At 43.3% G+C, this 17,850-nt stretch overlaps 1 pseudogene; it reads left to right on the forward strand.

The window, feature by feature from the left end:
* LOC138249555 (pyruvate dehydrogenase E1 component subunit alpha, somatic form, mitochondrial-like) overlaps positions 1 to 17,850 on the forward strand; it is a 176,299-nt pseudogene that overhangs the window by 131,323 nt on the left and 27,126 nt on the right.

Below are 17,850 nucleotides of genomic sequence, written 5' to 3' on the forward strand. Positions count from 1 at the left end.
ACTATATATGTCATCACACTTATATTTCAAATACTTTTATTTATTTTGTTACACAATTTTTCTCAAAATGTTGTCTCTTGCACATTTTCCCCTCAAATGTTCCCTAAATACTTTTTTCATTTTAATTTCCACCTCCTCTGATTCTTTTTCAATCTTTTCATTTTAATCACATTATACAATTTAGGTATTCCCCATATTCCAATATGACAAATTACAATAATCAAAAACAGTCATATTGTTTTTATTAAGACTCCTTTCCAGGTTGTCAGGCCAATTGGCCACAGAAGCAAATCCTTTGCCAGCATTTTCCCATAAAGTAGGTTATGCTGGTTCTTTCAAATCAGTTTATCTCTGGTTGGATTATTAATAAAGCCTCTAATTGCTTTGCTGTTGTCTGGTATATATGAACAACAATGTTGTGGACTAAGCAATTTATAAACTCCGCCCTCCTTTGCTGAAAGGATGTCTAATGCAAGACGGTTCTGAAGAGTCACAGCTCTTACTACAGCCAATTCCTTGTCCATGAGGACAATGGCTCCTGAAAAATCTGTCAGCATGTTATACACAACAGTTGAATTTTAATAGAATTCAAAACAACTCCCACTGAAGGAATTATTGCTCCAAATATATCTCCAATAATGCTAGAGACCGATTCTCGCTTTTGTCTCTTGTGTGGTAAATCAGTCATTTTAGATAATTTACTCAAGTCTACAAGTTAGTACATTTTCAGGAAGACTATCCCCAAATAACATGTGCCATACCATCCTCTAAGAAGACAGTAATATGCATTTGTCCCACAGATATAATACATTCCAGGCACTGCTGGATCCTGACCATTCAACATAAACGCCCATTTATTCTGAAACAAAAACACGTCTGCATTCACTCGTTCCCACAAATATTCTATCTACAGATGACTGTGGCCTATATATATATACAAAGCTTACCTACATGTAGTGCATCTAAAGCTAATCTCCCTTGCTTAGAGAGGTCAGTAAATGCATAGTTATTTCCAGGTTTTCGCAGAACTAATCCCTTATCCATTTTTCCCTTTAATGCTCTTCTCCTGTCTTCTGTGTGATCTAAAAAAAACTATTTTTTACTGGTATTAGTAAGGATGTCAGATTGTTCCTATGAACATATGCCGTCCCAAATGTTAATGTAGGCTCAAAGAATCCTCTCACTATTTCTATGTTATATTCCTTAGGCTCAAAGAATCCTCTCACTATTTCTATGTTATATTCCTTAGCTTCCTTACTCAGGTACTTAATTATAGAATCAAAAGAAAACACTATACCTTATTTAGAGTAGAAATATTGTAAATACTCCTGGTTATAGAATCTTGTTAGTAAAAGGCTAGAACGTATGCCATAGGTTAAAGGCAGACTATGATAGGTTACTCCCTCCTCAACAGAGGCTGAAATATGTGCACAAGCATAACACTCTTTCGCATCCATTGTGTCAACATAGTCACGCAATAAGCAATAGAAAACATTAGAAGGAAGTTCTCCCTGTGTATTGTCTACGTGCAGATATTTCTCATCTAACTTAAACTTATCTACTCTTGAGAGTGTAGTAGTCTCTACAGATGTGGTATGGTTGGCTTCATCTGTATCAAGAACAGACAGACTCACAATCACTATCAGGCATATTATCACATAAACAGTCGCCAGACCAATACTCATGTTTTTACAGCACCCATTCTTTCTACCTTGCTGGTTAAGGTTACTCATGGTCTAGTATAAAATCAGAAAGTAAAAATGCAGAAAAAAAAAAATCAAAAAACAAAACAATCTTCAATCTTCTGCAAAATATTTACAACTTTCAGTCTTACTTTCAGGATCATCTGGTCAAAAATCAGTCAAGTTGTCAAAATCAGTTTAGCAGCTTATAAAAAATCAGGTTATCCAAGTCTTTTTTCTGGAAAATTTCTAATAGTACCTTTCTTTACACTTTCTTACTTTAAAGTTTCTCAACAGTTCAGTTCATCAGTTTTCTTTACGTGCCAAAATGTTCACCTGGAATGTCTTGATCAAAACAAAAACTCAAAAATTCTTCTGGTCATTCGTTGGTAGTTTCATATGCCCAGTCAGGACCTGAATATCTTTGGTTCACAATTGTCTTCCTTTTCAATTTTCATTCTTCACTTAATTCACCGTCACTCAGATCTTCTTTTCTGGTGGTGTCAACTTCTTCATGAATTGGTGGTACCAAGTTTATCTTCTTTGTCTTTGACCTTGATTCTGCCCACTTGTCACCTTTCAATGATTTTGTCAATGCTCTTTTCAGTATTGGACACAAGTTATCTTCTTTTGATGTTCCCGCAGCCAGTTCAGGAGGAGTCAAATCTATTTTGGCTTTGATCTGCCTCAAATCCTTTCCCGCTGGAGTCAGTTGTTTCTTTGGTCAGTTTTTGAGAATCGTCTGCTTCTGGGAAAGCCCTCCTCTGATCAGGCTTTCCTATTCTTCTAGTTGAAGTTGGTTCATTGTCATTCTCCTGTATTTCTTCCACTTCGTCTCTCACAGGAGTGGGCAAATCAGTTGAATGGTGCTCCGGCACTGTTTTCAGTTCAGTTCCTCTTTTCTCCGAGTTTGGAGTTTGTCTGGATGTTGGTTTTACTCTCAACAACTCTTCTTCTTGCTCTGTAGGATTGGGTACCTTCCGTGTGTGGCTGGCATGGATCCAGTTCGGAAGTGCAGCACACTTCACAGCCATGGTAGTGATTAATACCACCTGGTAAGGACCTTTCCACCGAGGTTCCAAACACAATTTTCTCACGTGCTTTCGTATCACAACCCGGTCACCTGCTCTCTGGTTGTGGCCTTAGTCTTAAGATGGTTGTAATGTGGTAGCCTCCACCTGATGAGAGAAAGAGCGAACTACATCAGCCAGGCCTTTGCAGAAGTCCAATACCATATCATCTGTAATGTTCACAAGAGCATTTGTAGGGACAGCTGGCAATCTCATGGCTCTTCCCATGAGGATTTCATGAGACGACAATCCTGTTTTCTTGTCAGGCGTACTTCTCATCGACATCAGAATTAGTGGTAATGCATAAGTCCATTTCAGATTTGGGGATGCACACATTTTTGCAACTGTCGATTTCAAGGTACCATTCATTTGCTCTACAAGTCCTGAGGCTTCAGGGCGGTAACCACAGTACAGTTTCACTCAATGTTTAAAGCTGAACATAGCAATTTGATCACTTCATTGTTCTGTTTGGATTAAACCTGAACTGTTTCAATGTTCTGACCATCCCCTCCCTTCCCACGTGAGTCTGACCATGATAGTTCCTAGCCATTTGAGTCAGCAGGCTTTTAGGCAGCACCACCTTCCCTTCACTAGACACCCAAATATCATCATCTCTTTGCATGCATTTCAATTTTTGGCAATCTCTACGCTCTTCCTTTCACACATTATCCTGTAAAGTTTTTAACTCTTCTAATGTGTCAATAATGTGCATTGCATATTTTGGATAGCTCTCATCAATCTCAAGTAACAATTCCCACTTATCCTTGAATGATATACCGTTCAAGGAGCAAAACCTTGTGACTTAATCTGCATATTCATTTCCAATGACACACAATCCTGTGATCTTTGATGTGCACTGCATTTTACCATAGCAACTTTTTTGGACAACTGAATCGCTTGCAACAGTTCATGTATTCTTTCACCGTTTCTTACTGGTGAGCCAGATGAGGTCAGAAACCTTCTTTGTGCCACAATTGACCAAAATCGTGCACAATGCCGAATCCATATTGACTATCAGTGTAAATGGCAACTTTCAATTGGGTTGGAATATGGCATGCTCTAGTAAGAGCTACCAAGTCTGCCACTTGTACAGAAAATACTTCCTGAAGCCATGACGCTTGCAGAATGCCAGAGATGGTACCCATTGCATATTCTTCTCTCAATGAACCCATATTATCTCTCAGACAGGAACCATCAACAAAAACAATATGATCATTTTCTTCCAAACACGTATCTCTAATGTCAGACCTTGGTTTTGTGCACAATTCAGTCATTTCTACACAACATGCTCAGCATCTTTCATTTTATCAATGTTAACATTCTTATTTGGAAGTAAATTTGCTGGGTTAAGCACTGTACATCTTTTACTTGTCACATTAGGAGATCCTAGGATGGCAGTCTCATATCTGGTTAACCAGGTACTGAGTTTTGGATCTTGTGAGCAAGATCTCAATAGAATGGGGAACCATTATAGTAAGGGGATAACCCATGACAATACTTTCGCTCAGAGTGAGGCTCTGCTCAACTGCAGCAACGGATCGCTAATAACCTGGTAAGGCTGCTGCAACCGGATCCAAAGTGGCTGAAGAATATGCCACTGGGTGATTCACACTGCCATGAGTTTCATTCAAAACAGACAAAGAACATGCAACACGTTTATGACAAAACAATAGAAAGGGTTTTGGGTAATCAGGCATACCCAAAGTTGGAGCTTGGCTCAAACTCTTTCAAATCAGTAAATGTTTTCATACGGGGTTGATCTAGCAATAAAGGATCAGAAACATCCTTGTGAGTCAGTTTCTGCAGGGGCTTTGAAATTACTGAAAAAGTCAGGATCCATTGGCAACAGTAGCTCTCCATTCCCAAAAACATCCTCACATCTTTCTGGGTAGTTTGGGCTGGCATCTGCAATATGGTTGCAACCCTCCCTCGAGATTTTCCTGATGCCTTTCTCAATCAAATGACGCAAATATTTTACTTCCTTCTGACAGTACTGCAATTTAGCCGGAGACATTTAATAACCATTATCTCTTAGGTAGTTCAGCAATGCAATTGTATCGTATTTACACACTTCTCTCATTTTGGACGCGATCAGTAGATCATCAATTAACTGTGCCACTGTTGACTGATAAGGCATCACTAATGATTCTAAATTCTTTTTCAAGATCTAGTTCAAAATGGATGGTGACTCTGAAAACCTTTGTGGATTTCTACACCAACAGTAGACTTTATATAAGAATTTGAAAAAGAAGAGATATCTGCTGTCCTCATGAAGAGGCACCGAAAAGAACGCTGACACAGGTCCACTACAGTGAACAATTCAGCATCGCATGGGATTTGGAACATAATCACAGCGTGATTTGGCACCACTGGACAACATTTAACCACAATGTCATTTATTTTTCTTAAATCCTGAACAATTCAAATATTCACACAGGGCTTGCGCAGTCCCATTATTGGTGAATTACACGGCTGCTCAACACTTCTTTTAAAATTCCTTTGTCCGTGAATTCTGCTATTATTGGTATCACACTTTCAATTGCATCCTTTGGCAAGTGGTATTGTGGAGGTTTGTGGAAAAACTGCATTAGGTTTAACTGTGACTCTAACTGGCTCAACCCCTTTTATTAAACAAATCTCTTTTCCTGAAAGATCCCATACCTTCGACACAACAGATTTCTGTAAATCAGAAGCAAGATCTTTCACAGCAAAAACTGGAAAGAAACTAATCAAAGGAAATTCCTCATTCACTGTGTCATTGTCACCATTAAGTATTGGGTCATCTTCATCATCACAGTTTGTCTGAATTTCAATTTCATTGTTTGAACAAGTAATTGAGCATTTTGTTTTGCACAATAAATCCCTTCCCAGTAAGGACACAGGACTTGAATCACAGACTACAAATTTGTGCAAATCTTTAAAATTGCCAATTTAACCCAGACTGGTTCTGTAATTGGGTTTGTCAAATATTGATTTGTAACTGCTACAATTTGAACGGTCTTCCCTGATAAGGACAGGTCTGGAACTTCTGCAGTTCTTACTGTAGAGCGTGTGGCTCCAGTGTCGACCACAAATGAGACTTTGTGACCATTTACCTTTCCCTTAATGTGTGACCTTTCTAATCTACTTCTAATGAAGCAGCTAACACACTTTCTTCCTCATCTGAACTCTCATTTACCCAATCATCCTTTATCTATTCTCACTGGTAGGGGAAATTGGTGTACAGTATTATTACTTCGATTAAATCTTCGACCTCTAACCATCTGAGAAAGCATCACCTGCTGCTGATCCATAAGGGGTTGAGGTATTTGAATTTGTTGTCAATGCACCATTTGCAGCTGAGGTTGCATCTGCTGTATCTGGGGGACATGTACTCGCAACGGCTGTACGGGTTGCATGGGCTGGAAATCTTGCATCAGATTCACAATATTCTGAAAATTTGGATTTGGACCTCTCATTCTTGTCCCTCTCACATTCTGGAAAGGAATGACATAATTCACTTGCTGAATAACACTTCCCTGTTTTACCATCGGGCACTCCAGTTTCCAATGCCCGAGGCTTCCGCAAGCATGACAAGGGAACATTCACTTTCCCTGTGGCTCTCCTTGTATCATTACTGTATTTAAATCAGGCCATGATTTACATTTCTCATTCCTCCCAACCTCTACCTCTGCCTTGACTTTCAAACTGCATGTTTCCTGCTGCTGCTGAGGCTGAAAATTTCCATGACACAAAAGGAGAGTCAGGGAGATTGGACTAAACGGTTCAAAGGGATCGACCCATACTAACTCCCTGCTTGTAAAGCCAAAAACACAAAAGGGTATGGGGATCACTTGAAATGAGGAGCTCACCCCAAGGGAGATTATCCAGGGGCTCCTAGACCTTAGTGGGTATGCGAACGGAGTGTGTGTGCTGTAGAGTGGTGAGGGCAGGGAAGGGGATTTCCTAAACGGACTAGGTGGTCTCACACACTATATAGTGTCATGCTTCATCATATGACCACCTAGCCCCACCCAGGTAGGACAGTGCCACCTGGGCGGACTCAACCTCACAGTTAAAAGAACGGGAGGGAGTGCGTAAATTAGTGTTATCTGGAATAAGCGGGATCCAGCTAAGCTAGGGAAAAATATAAAAACACCTAGGCAGTTACTGGTGTGCAATCTACACTTTTAATAATGGTGTCTGCTGGTGTATTAAAATCAAGGGTGGGACGCCAGGGTGAGGACAATGACTCACTGGGTCACCTATCTAAAAAAAAATGGACGACATGTTTCTGCCCTCTACAATGAGCCAAGGAAGGTCTGGGGGCATTCTTCAGGGCCTAGGATCCCTAAACATCATACAATGCAGAGACATCCAACACTCAGTAAGTGAGTGGGTGCAGAAAAATAAGAAAAAATAATGTGGCCTACCTGTGGCAAGGAACTACCCAACGTAGGCCTAAGGAAACAGAAGCGTAATTAACGTCTCGTAACAAACACAGCACAGCAAAACACACACAGGTGTGACACAGCAAGCCAAAGTCATGCAATGCAAACAAGTGTAAGATATGTACCAAGAGCGTTATGTCTTACCCCAAGTCTAAAGGCTACTAGCCCCAGATTCCAGGAGGGGGAGTGTCCCCTTATAGTCACACTCTAAGGGGAGGGAAAAAGGAGAAATAGGCAGTGGCGGCAGTCGATATAATATGCAGAAGCATATTACCTCCCTGCAGGCACCCTCGTATCTGCACCTACTTGCTGACTCGAGATATTGGTTATCTTAAGTTTCTCAGAAGTATACCTATATGTTCCCCTAGGGATTATACCTATGGATTTGGTCAACCTTCCACTGGATCGTTGTTGTTTTTTTAATGTTACTTTTACTTATATTGACTGCCGCCACTGCCTATTTCTCAATAACTGTAAAATAAACTCATCATCATCTGAATCTTCATCAGGAGTCGAAGGCTTCCAGGTCTTCCAGGTCTCCTTTAATTTCTGCTCTCCATCCTCAGATGGGTTCCTGTTTGATTTTCTAGAAGCCTTCTTAGCTTCTTTCTCACTGTCCTGTGATATTGCAGGAAACATTCTAATTCTCTGTAAAGTATCTATCCTCATGTATTGCTGTTCATTGTCCCACCTAGCTTCCGCTAGTGTCTTCTCTGCCCTTCCCACTTTTTTACGCTGTTGTCTGGCTTCTACCTCCCAGATCACTAATGCTTCAAACTGAGCTGGTCTTGGTGGCGTTTTTAAATCATACATCACTTGTCTTAAATTATCCACAATTCTCAAATTAAAGGTTCCATTTTCAGGAAACACTAGACTCCCTTTCTTTTCTGTGATTTTGCACCAATGTTTTAACCAAAGGCATGCTCCAATACTTTTCTCCTCGATTACGATACAAGCTGGAGTACTTTCTGGCATACAAACTTCTCCTATTCTAGCAGGAATATACTCATCTCCTCTAAGTGCACTTTTTAAAACTTTGAAAAACTTTATTTTCACAAATTTGTTTCATAAAATTACATAATCAGAAACTGACTTTTAATCCCACAATCCTCTTCGTTTACCTTCTCATCCAATTGCGCCTCACGGTTGTCCACCAATTCATGCGTGACCCTTCTCACTAACCAACCTATCCCAGTGCGGCTCCAATGACGTCACACGCACACACTCAGAGGCTGACAAAGTCTTGCGCCTTGTCCTCCTAGGCTCAGATTCATACAAAACTACTGCAAAATTATTGCAAGCACTTCAACAAAAAACAATTTGTTTGTTTACTACAGGTAGGGTAATCACAATCGCTTCAGGAACTTACGGATTTTTCACTGATGGCTTTCGCTCTAACAGCTATTCTTTCTCTCAATCAGATCAATGGGTCAGTCCTGGTGCACTTGGTGACTCCCCAAATCTGTTGAAAAACCTTTTGTTCAATTCAACACACAATCTCGACTTGCCAACCACGCCCCATTAGCCAATTAAAGAGACAAATTACAGCAAAACCAAGTGTCTCATACACTTCTCAATATACTCCAGAGTCTTCGACCTCGCAGGGCTCATATAGCAACAACCACATGGACAATTTTTTTAGCACAAAGCGCCACACACATGTGAAGTTCACCGACTTCCCTACTCTTACACTTCAGCGTGTGCAAACTCCCTAAACCCTCACAAACAACTCAATTCACCTGCAATTTGCAAAAGCTGTGCAAGCGCATAACCTACTCCATTCACCTTTTCAAATAGAATGATGAGAACATCTTCAAACAAGCATAGGCAAACTCCAACGACTGGGGAAAGTCACCTTGGACATTTAAGGGGACATCTTTTCTCTATTTAGCATCATTGAATCAAAAAAAAAATCTTTAAAGAGAACAAACTCAATATATATAATGACATGCTCTTAAACAGACATAACCATCCTCTGCTACCAAATCTTGTGAGCACGTCAGGCCTTATTGGTTTAGTTAAAATAATTAGTAAGGAGACGCATCCGAAGGCAGATGAACCTTTTGACTCTGTTAAGATGAGCATACCATTATATCATATAAACATCACCATAATAAAACAATTCAATTCATTAGAGACAATAATTATACGCACCATGACCCATTTGGTCACAAATAACCACAACTTTTTGTATCAACTGAAATGTTTATTACTGTAGGAAAGTACCATCTTTCTTGGCATGTTACCACCAATTTCTGCCTGTTTGTCAGTGTGTTTTTACTGTCTCACTGGGATCCTGCTAGTCAGGACCCCAGTGCTCATAGTTTGCAGCCTATATGTCAGAGGGGGTCATTCCGACCCTGGCGGTCATGGACCTCCAGGGCCGGGGACCGCGGATGCACCGCCAAAAGGCTGGCGGTGCATCCATGGGCATTCTGACCGCGGCGGTACAGCCGCGGTCAGAAACGGAAAACCGGCGGTGTCCCGCCGGTTTCCCGCTGCCCTGGGGAATCCTCCATGGCGGCGCTGCAGGCAGCGCCGCCATGGGGATTCCGACCCCCTTACCGCCAGCCTGGTTCTGGCGGTTTTGATCGCCAGAACCTGGCTGGCGGTAACGGGTGACTTGGGGCCCCTGGGGGCCCCACAAAGATTTTCAGTGTCTGCCAAGCAGACACTGAAAATCACGACGGGTGCAACTGCACCCGTCGCACCCTTTCCACTCCGCCGGCTCCATTCAGAGCCGGCATCCTCGTGGAAGGGGGTTTCCCGCTGGGCGGGCGGGCGGGCGGGCGGGCGGCCTTTTGGCGGTCGCCCGCCCGCCCAGCGGGAAACTCAGAATGACCGCTGCGGTCATTTGACCGCGGAACGGTCTTCTGGCGGCTCCCGCCGGCCGGGCGGTTACCGCAGCCAGCGGGAGTCAGAATGACCCCCAGAATGTTTTACTGTGCTGTCAGTATGCCTCTCTGTGTCACTGGAGACCTGCTAACCAGAACTCAAGTGCTCATGCTGTCTCTGTTTCTAAATTTGTCACTACAGTCTAGTGACTCCATATTTCACTTCAAATTGGCATACTGGATCTCCCTTATAAGTCCCCAGTATGGTACCCAGGGCATTGGGGTTCCAGGAGATCCTTATGAGGTGCAGCATTTCTTTTACCACCTACAAAGAGCTCATACAAACACTTCTTCAGGACTGCCATTGCAGCCTGAGTGAAATAGTGCAAGCTCTATTTCACAGCCGTTTTCACTGCACCAGGTAACTCATAAGTCACCTATATGTCTATCCTTCAGTTCCCGAAGGCTAGGTGCAAAGTTACTGTGTGTGTGGGCACTCCTGCACTAGCAGAGGTGCCCCACATTGTCCAGGACCAATTTCCCAGACTTCGTGAGTGCGGGACACCATTATAAATGTGCACTACATTTAGGTCAATACATAAATGTAACTTCACAACGGTAACCCCAAATATGGCCATGTAAGGTGTCTAAGACTGAGAAATTGTACCCCCAATCTGATTCTGGTATTGGGGGGCCAATTCCATGCACCCTGGGGGCTCCACCATGGACCGCCAGGACTGCCAAACCAGCTCTCTGAGGTTTGCACTGCAGCACCAGCTGCTGCCACCTCACAGACAGGCTACTGCCCTCTTGGGCCTTGGGCAGCCCCATCCCATTAAGGCAGAACAAAGCATTTCCTCTGGGACAGAGGTGTTACACCCTCTCCCTTTGGAAATAGGTGTTACAGACATGGGAGGGGTATCCTCCCAGAGCCTCTGGAAATGCTTTGAAGGGTGCCCTCCTTGCATAATCCAGTCTACACCGGTTCAGGGACACCCAGTCCCTGCTCTGGCGTGAAACTGGATAAAGGAAAGGGGAGTGGCCACTCCCCTGTCCATCACCATCCAAGGGGTGGTGCCCAGAGCTCCTCCAGAGTATTCCTGGGTTCTGCCCTCTTGTTTTCAGGATGGTCCGAGAACTCTGGGAGCAATGGAGTGGCCAGTGCTAGCAGGTGACATCAGAGACCCCCTCCTGATAGGTGCTTACCTGGTTATGTGACCAATCTCCCTCTCAGGGCTATTTAGGGTTGCTACTCTGGGTGTTTCCTCAGATTCAGTTTTGTAAGATTCCAGCAGAACTCATCTGCAACCTCTGCTTCACCTTCTACTGTGAGATCAACCACAGAACTGCTCCAGGAACTCTACAACTGCAACTCTAACTTCAGCTCCAACAGTTTCCAGGCCGTGCACAGTTCGAGGACTGCTTGTCTTCATCTTGCACCAGAAGGACCAAAGGAATCTCCCATGGAGTGACTGAGTCACTTCCCTGCTTCAGCAGGCACCTCTCTGCAGTAATGACCAGTACTCTGGGTCCCCTCTCCTGACGACAAGCATGGATCCTGGAAAACAGGTGGTGGACTGATGTGAGCCAGACTGCCCAAATGTCCAGCTATCCAAATTTGGTGGAGGTAAGATCTTGCCTCCCCAAGCCAGACAATGCCCCTGTGCAACACGTGTTTTGCGGCTCCTAGGGCTTCTGTGTGCTTCTCCAAAGAATCCTTCATTCACAGCATAGTCCAGGTCCACAGCATTCTATCCTGTGATGCTCAGCTCCCTGAGCTGTTCTCTGGCAGCATGGGATCCCTTTGTGTAGTGCTGCGATCACCATGATTTGCAACTCCTTTGTCCCCATGTCCTGGGACTCCTGTGGGTGCTACCTGGTCTTTTGAAGGCTCGCTGAAGTGCTGAGAGTTCCTAGGTCTCCTCAGTCCAAGTTAAGATCTCCAGCTCCCTCCTGGGTCCATGTAGCACATTTTCCAACCAAACACGTCTTTTGCATGAGCAAGGCTTGTTGGCGGAATCCAACGACGAAATCCAGTCGGCAGTCTTCTACTCGACGTGGGAAATCTCTTGCACCAAACAGGAACCCTCAGCTGTCTTCTTTGGTGCATCTCTGACTTTTTCTTCTAACCGGAGAATCCACTTGTGCACCTTCATCCGGGTTAGTAGGGGCTCCTGTTACTTCTGGGCTCTTCAGCTGTACTTGGACTTGGTCTCCTTTCTCCACAGGTTTTCAGGTCTAGGAATCCATTGTTGGGGTCTTGCAGTCTTGCTTGGTTTTTGCATAATCTGTTGTCACGACTCCTAGTGTGTGCTGAGGAAACTTGCTGTACTTTACTCCTGCTTTCCTGGGCTCTGGGGCGGGGTGCTTTACTTACCTTTGGTGTTTTCTTACACTCCCAGCACCACTCTACACACTACTCTTGCCTAGGTAGGAAATCGACTTTCGCATTACAGTATTTTAGTATATGGTTTGTGTTGCCCCTAGGCCCATTCTAGCCTATGGTGATTTACTATTTGCACTATTTTATGACTGTTTACTTACCTGATTTTGGTTACTAGTGTATATTTTGTGTGCAATACTTACCCCCTAAGAGAGTATAGCCTTTAAGATATTTTTGGCCTTGTTTCACTAAAATAAAGTACCTTTATTTTTGGTAACACTGAGTATTGTCTTTCTTGTGTGTGAGTACTGTGTGACTACAGTGGTATTGGAAGAGCTTTGCATGTCCCCTAGTTCAGCCTTGGCTGCTGTGCCTACAGCTACTTCTAGACAGCCTGGCTTCTAGACGCTGACTACATTTCACTAAAAAGGAATAACTGGACCTGGAATAAGGTGTAAGTACCTGTGGTACCCACTACAAACTAGGCCAGCCTCCTACAACCACCCTATATTAACCAAGCGAAGATCACGTAAATTAGTCTCAAAAACATGTGCTAAAAATACAGAAACACAGGTTGACCAAAACGCCTAAAGAATCTCAATTTTATCAAAGCTGCAATAACTATTCTCTCACCAGCAACAGTACAAATCAATAGTAATAGTAATTGTGCAGGAGTAATAACATACAATTGATCAGCAATGGAATGTTTTCAATTTGTTGTCAAAAAGGCATAGGAATAGAAGGAACACCTCACTAGCTCAAGATTAGCATTAGCATGTTGGGCTTCACACAAAAGTTTAGTAACATGAATTTAGAAAACAACTAACTATGGCTCTATCAAAAGCAGCAGTTGGCACCTAGAAAATAAAGACATATCAATAGTAAACATTATATTATTATACCTTTCCTTGGGATTTAGCAAGCGGAGCAGACTTCAACAGGGGGAAACAGCATCAAGACAGGAAAGGGAATGGGGGAACGGTTCTGCATTTGGGCACTAAGTTCTCTAAACCATACAGTTAAGTATCTAAGGTAGGCAGAAGAGCGCTTTAGTCTCTAAGCATTAAGCGCTAAAGTAAGCACCAGCATCATTGCATGGAGCAGGAAAAATAACTCAAAAATAAAAAAATACCAGAACGTCAGTAGGCAAACTGGCAAGTGTCAAAGTGGGAGAGAGTCAAAGTGACTAACATCACAGAGAAGTTGTGCAGACGAAGGTTTAGAAATAATAACATCCCTAACTTCAGAAACGGTGCGGATACACCGGAATTGTTATTGGTCAGAGGTATCTCGTAAAGAAAGATTGTCCAATTACAAATTTACTACATATCGGAGAGGTATTAGTTAAACATTCACATGTAGATGATTGGTTCTTCTCCATTTGTGTACGTCCATTCGCTACAATAAGAATCAACTTGTTGAACCTTCCATTCATCATCAGTGGGTCCAATGCACTTCGAATCAACAGTTACAGTGATGTAGAAACATTCTGCAGATACACACATTTCCTCGAAAGAAATACATTTCACTAATACAGGTTCTGAACAAGTTTGAGATTCAAACAAATGATGTCTTATACAGCAGACATGACATCATTCTAACGTTGCAACTTTAGAAAATGTAGCAGACATGCAATTCTAGCTGCGGCCTTGCTAACTTGAGGCCTTTCTTAGTTAGCACAAATAAAATTCATGACGTTTAACTATAAGTATGACGGAGTAGTGCATTTTCAGAAATATATAAACTCTTAATAGATGTTAGTACATTATTTATGAATAACTTCGTAAATGGTGGCCAATCAAGTAGGCACCTTTCACGTTACACATTAATTTTCACGTTAGTACATTTGATATGTTAAACCAAATACGAAATTCATGTTATAATTATTAATGTTCATTTCAGCGCTCACAGCTGCTAGATCTTAGAGGCTACTAGCATGGGGCTTTTAGATCAGTTTAGCTCCACTTAGAGGGATGCTGCACCACTACCATGCAATGTGTCCTCTATGGTTAGGCAGAAGACAGTCTGAGAAACGGATTGCTTCAACCTCACTTAGGCTGATATTCACTGGGCGCAGGCCTTAGCTGATGAATTAACATACATGGCACAAATTTCTAGCTCCTGACCACACTGCTGGCTAGTTATCCATACAATGAGTGTTGGAAAAACACTGGACAGCAGCTCATGATGTGAAGGACACATTAGTGCTGCCTATCAATCAGGCTTTGGTCAATTTTCAAGCACCAATCCTGTCTGGGTACAGCCTCAGCAAGTCTAATCTTTGCTGTTGCAACTTTTCAGCTGAATTTAGACCTTTAAAAATAAATGTCACTAACCCTGGATTTTGATACACGCCAGGGGTTAGTCTAAGTTAAGTCTATTTTTTCTAGGTAGATACATAATAATCTTCAAGGTATTGGATAAATTGTGTGCGTGCATTGATAGGAGGCAACCGCATGCCGTGGCTGAACTCTTTTTTGCAAACATGTTGCATTTTTGTCCTTGTAGTTTTTGTTTTGGACTCTAAGTATTGGCTTAAAAAACTCAGTGGGCAAAGGTTTGTTGGCTAAAAAGCAGGAAATGGTTGACGTGACAGTTGTCTTGGAGATGACAGCTGATAAGAGAACCTGACATCTCCTTGTGTACATTAAAACATGGTCTGTACCACTACTTTAATCACACAAAACTGGACACTTCTTCAGGGCTATGGCTGACATGCCTGCATTCATGTCACTTCACCTCTCAACTCTTATGAAAAAGCCAGACTTATTGCGTTTGTCAATGCTTCTTTATTTTAGATTTTCACAGGGTCCCATTTTGATGGAGCTACAGACATACCTTTTCCATGGACACAGCCTGAGTTTCTCTGACACCAGGTAAGCATGGTGTATCATGTAGGTTTCTTTTAACCTACACATGGACCTAGAGCATGCCGTAAAGTACTTTCTTCACTACAGAGTAGAGCTTTCTCTAATCGACCATGGCTCTCGAAATGACCGGTTTGGCTTTTTATATTTGATACATTTGTGTTAGAAATTGAGTTTTTGGTTGGCAGTCAGGTTACCCCATGTCCAAGCAAGGACCCTCACTCTAGGGTAAAGGAGAATCACACTTAGTTACCCCCCTGCTCAACCCCTTGGTAGCTTGGCACGAGCAGGCAGGCTTAACTTCAGAGACAATGCGTAAAGTATTTGTACCAACACACACAGTAACACAGTAAAAACACTACAAAATTACTCAACACCAGGTCAGGGAAATAGCCAATATTTATCTGAACAAAACAAGACCAAAACGACAAAAATCCAAAATACCCAAGTCAGGTTATGAATTTTTAAAGATTAAACTACAAAATAGCGCTTAGAAACACAAAATGCTTCGATGAGGTGATAACTCGGCATTGTGACGGAGTCGTTCCCAACAATCTAACACCAATGGCACTGGGTACAGTCACGCAGACCGCCAGGTACAGTACCTTAGTGAAATGTGAAAACAAGCCAGTGCGCAAAGTCGGGGTTCACGACATCGCTGGATCCGAGGCAGCGTCGGTTCTGGTGCTGCGGGGTGGAGGTGAGTCGGTGTCGGTGCGAAGCGTTGAATCCACGTACTTCGAGCGGAGTCGATATCCGGCAGTCGTGTTGTGGTGCGATGACTTCCACGAAGTCGCAGACTTTGGCGGGACTGCAGCGGTGTCGGGGCTGCGAAGGTCAGGGCACTCCAGTGAGGACTACAGCTTCGGTTGCAGGCAGCATCATGGGATTCTGCAGCGGCGCCAGTCCAGAGTCATCTGTAATCGGTTTTCTCAGATTTTCACCAGCTTCTCATTTCAAGGTCCCATGGACTGGATAGGGCACCACTACGCAGAGCAGGAGCCTCAGCAGAGAGTCCGGGGGCTGGTAGAGGAAGTCTTTGATGGCCCTGAGACTTCAGAACAGGGGGCAGGCGCAGTCCAAGCCCCTGGAGATTCTTCTCAAGTAGGAATATACCACAAAGTCCAGTCTTTGTCCCCTTTCACGGGCAGAAGCAGCAACTCCAAGATGGCACAGCAAAGCAGTCACAGGCAGGGGCAGCACTTATCCTCAGCTCTTCTCTTTGGCAGAGGTTCCTCTTGATTCCAGATGTGATCTAATTTTCAGGGGTTTTGGGTCCACTACTTATACTCCTTTCTGCCTTTGAAGTAGGCAAACTTCGAAAGAAAGACTCTTCTGTGTGAAGATCCTGCCTTGCCCAGGCCAGACACACACCAGGGGGTTGGAGACTGCATTGTGTGAGGGCAAGCACAGCTCTTTCAGGTGTGAGTGACCACTCATCCCCTACCTCCCAGCACAGACGGCTCACCAGGATATGTAGGCTACACCCCAGTTCCCTTTGTGTCACTGTCTAGAGAGAGGTACAAACAGCCCAACTGTCAAACTGAGCCAGACAGGGCATCCACAAACAGGCAGTCACAGAATGGATTAAGCAAGAAAATGCCTACTTTCTAAAAGTGGCATTTTCAAACACAACCTAAAAACAAACTTTACTAAAAGAGATATTTTTAAATTGTGAGTTCAAAGACCCTAAACTCCACATTTCTATCCTCTCCCAAAGGGATTCTGCACTTTAATAATATTTAAAGGCAGCCCCCATGTTAACCTACGAGAGAGATAGGCCCTGCAACAGTGAAACCCGAATTTAGCAGTATTTCACTGTCAGGACATGTAAAACACAGAAGTACATATCCCACCTTTAACATACACTGCACCCTGTTCATGGGGCTACCTAAGGCCGACCTTAGGAGTGCCTTACATGTGTAAAAAGGGAAGATATAGGCCTGGCAAGTGGGTACACTTTAGCAACAGAAAAGGATGATGGACAGAGTGCTGAACAATGCAAACACTCACCCCCAGTCACAGATCTGGGTTTAATACATAGTTCTTTTGCTCACCATGCCACCCCAGTTTGGACCCAGCCATATGCAAATCAGTCTTGACCCTGTTCCTCATGGGAACAGTGCAGCGTAACCTGCCAAGCCGGGTCCTGCCTGGACCGGAAACAAGCATCCTGAAGCACCCTGAAACCGGTCCTAGGATGCTGGTTTCCAGTCCAGGGAGGACCTGCCGTCATTCACTTGTTCTTTTTGCAAGTGGGTACACTTGCCAAGACAAATTATCAGTTTAAGACTGCACACTCAGATACTGCAGTGGAAGGTCTGAGCCATGTTTACAGGGCTACTCATGTGGGTGGCACAACCAGTGTTGCAGGCCCACTGGTGTCATTTGATTTATAGGCCCTGGCCACCTCTAGGGCACTGTACTAGGGACTTACTAGTAAATCAAATATGCCAATCAGGGAAAGCCAATTACACATACATTTTACGTAGGAGCACCAGAGGAACAAAAACAGCAAAAACAGAGTCCAGCACACACCAACAACCTGGGAAACAGAGGCAAAAAGTTAGGGGAGACCATGCCA

This window comes from Pleurodeles waltl, chromosome 8 (assembly GCF_031143425.1).
Source record: "Pleurodeles waltl isolate 20211129_DDA chromosome 8, aPleWal1.hap1.20221129, whole genome shotgun sequence".
In the NCBI taxonomy this organism is placed as follows: domain Eukaryota; kingdom Metazoa; phylum Chordata; class Amphibia; order Caudata; family Salamandridae; genus Pleurodeles; species Pleurodeles waltl.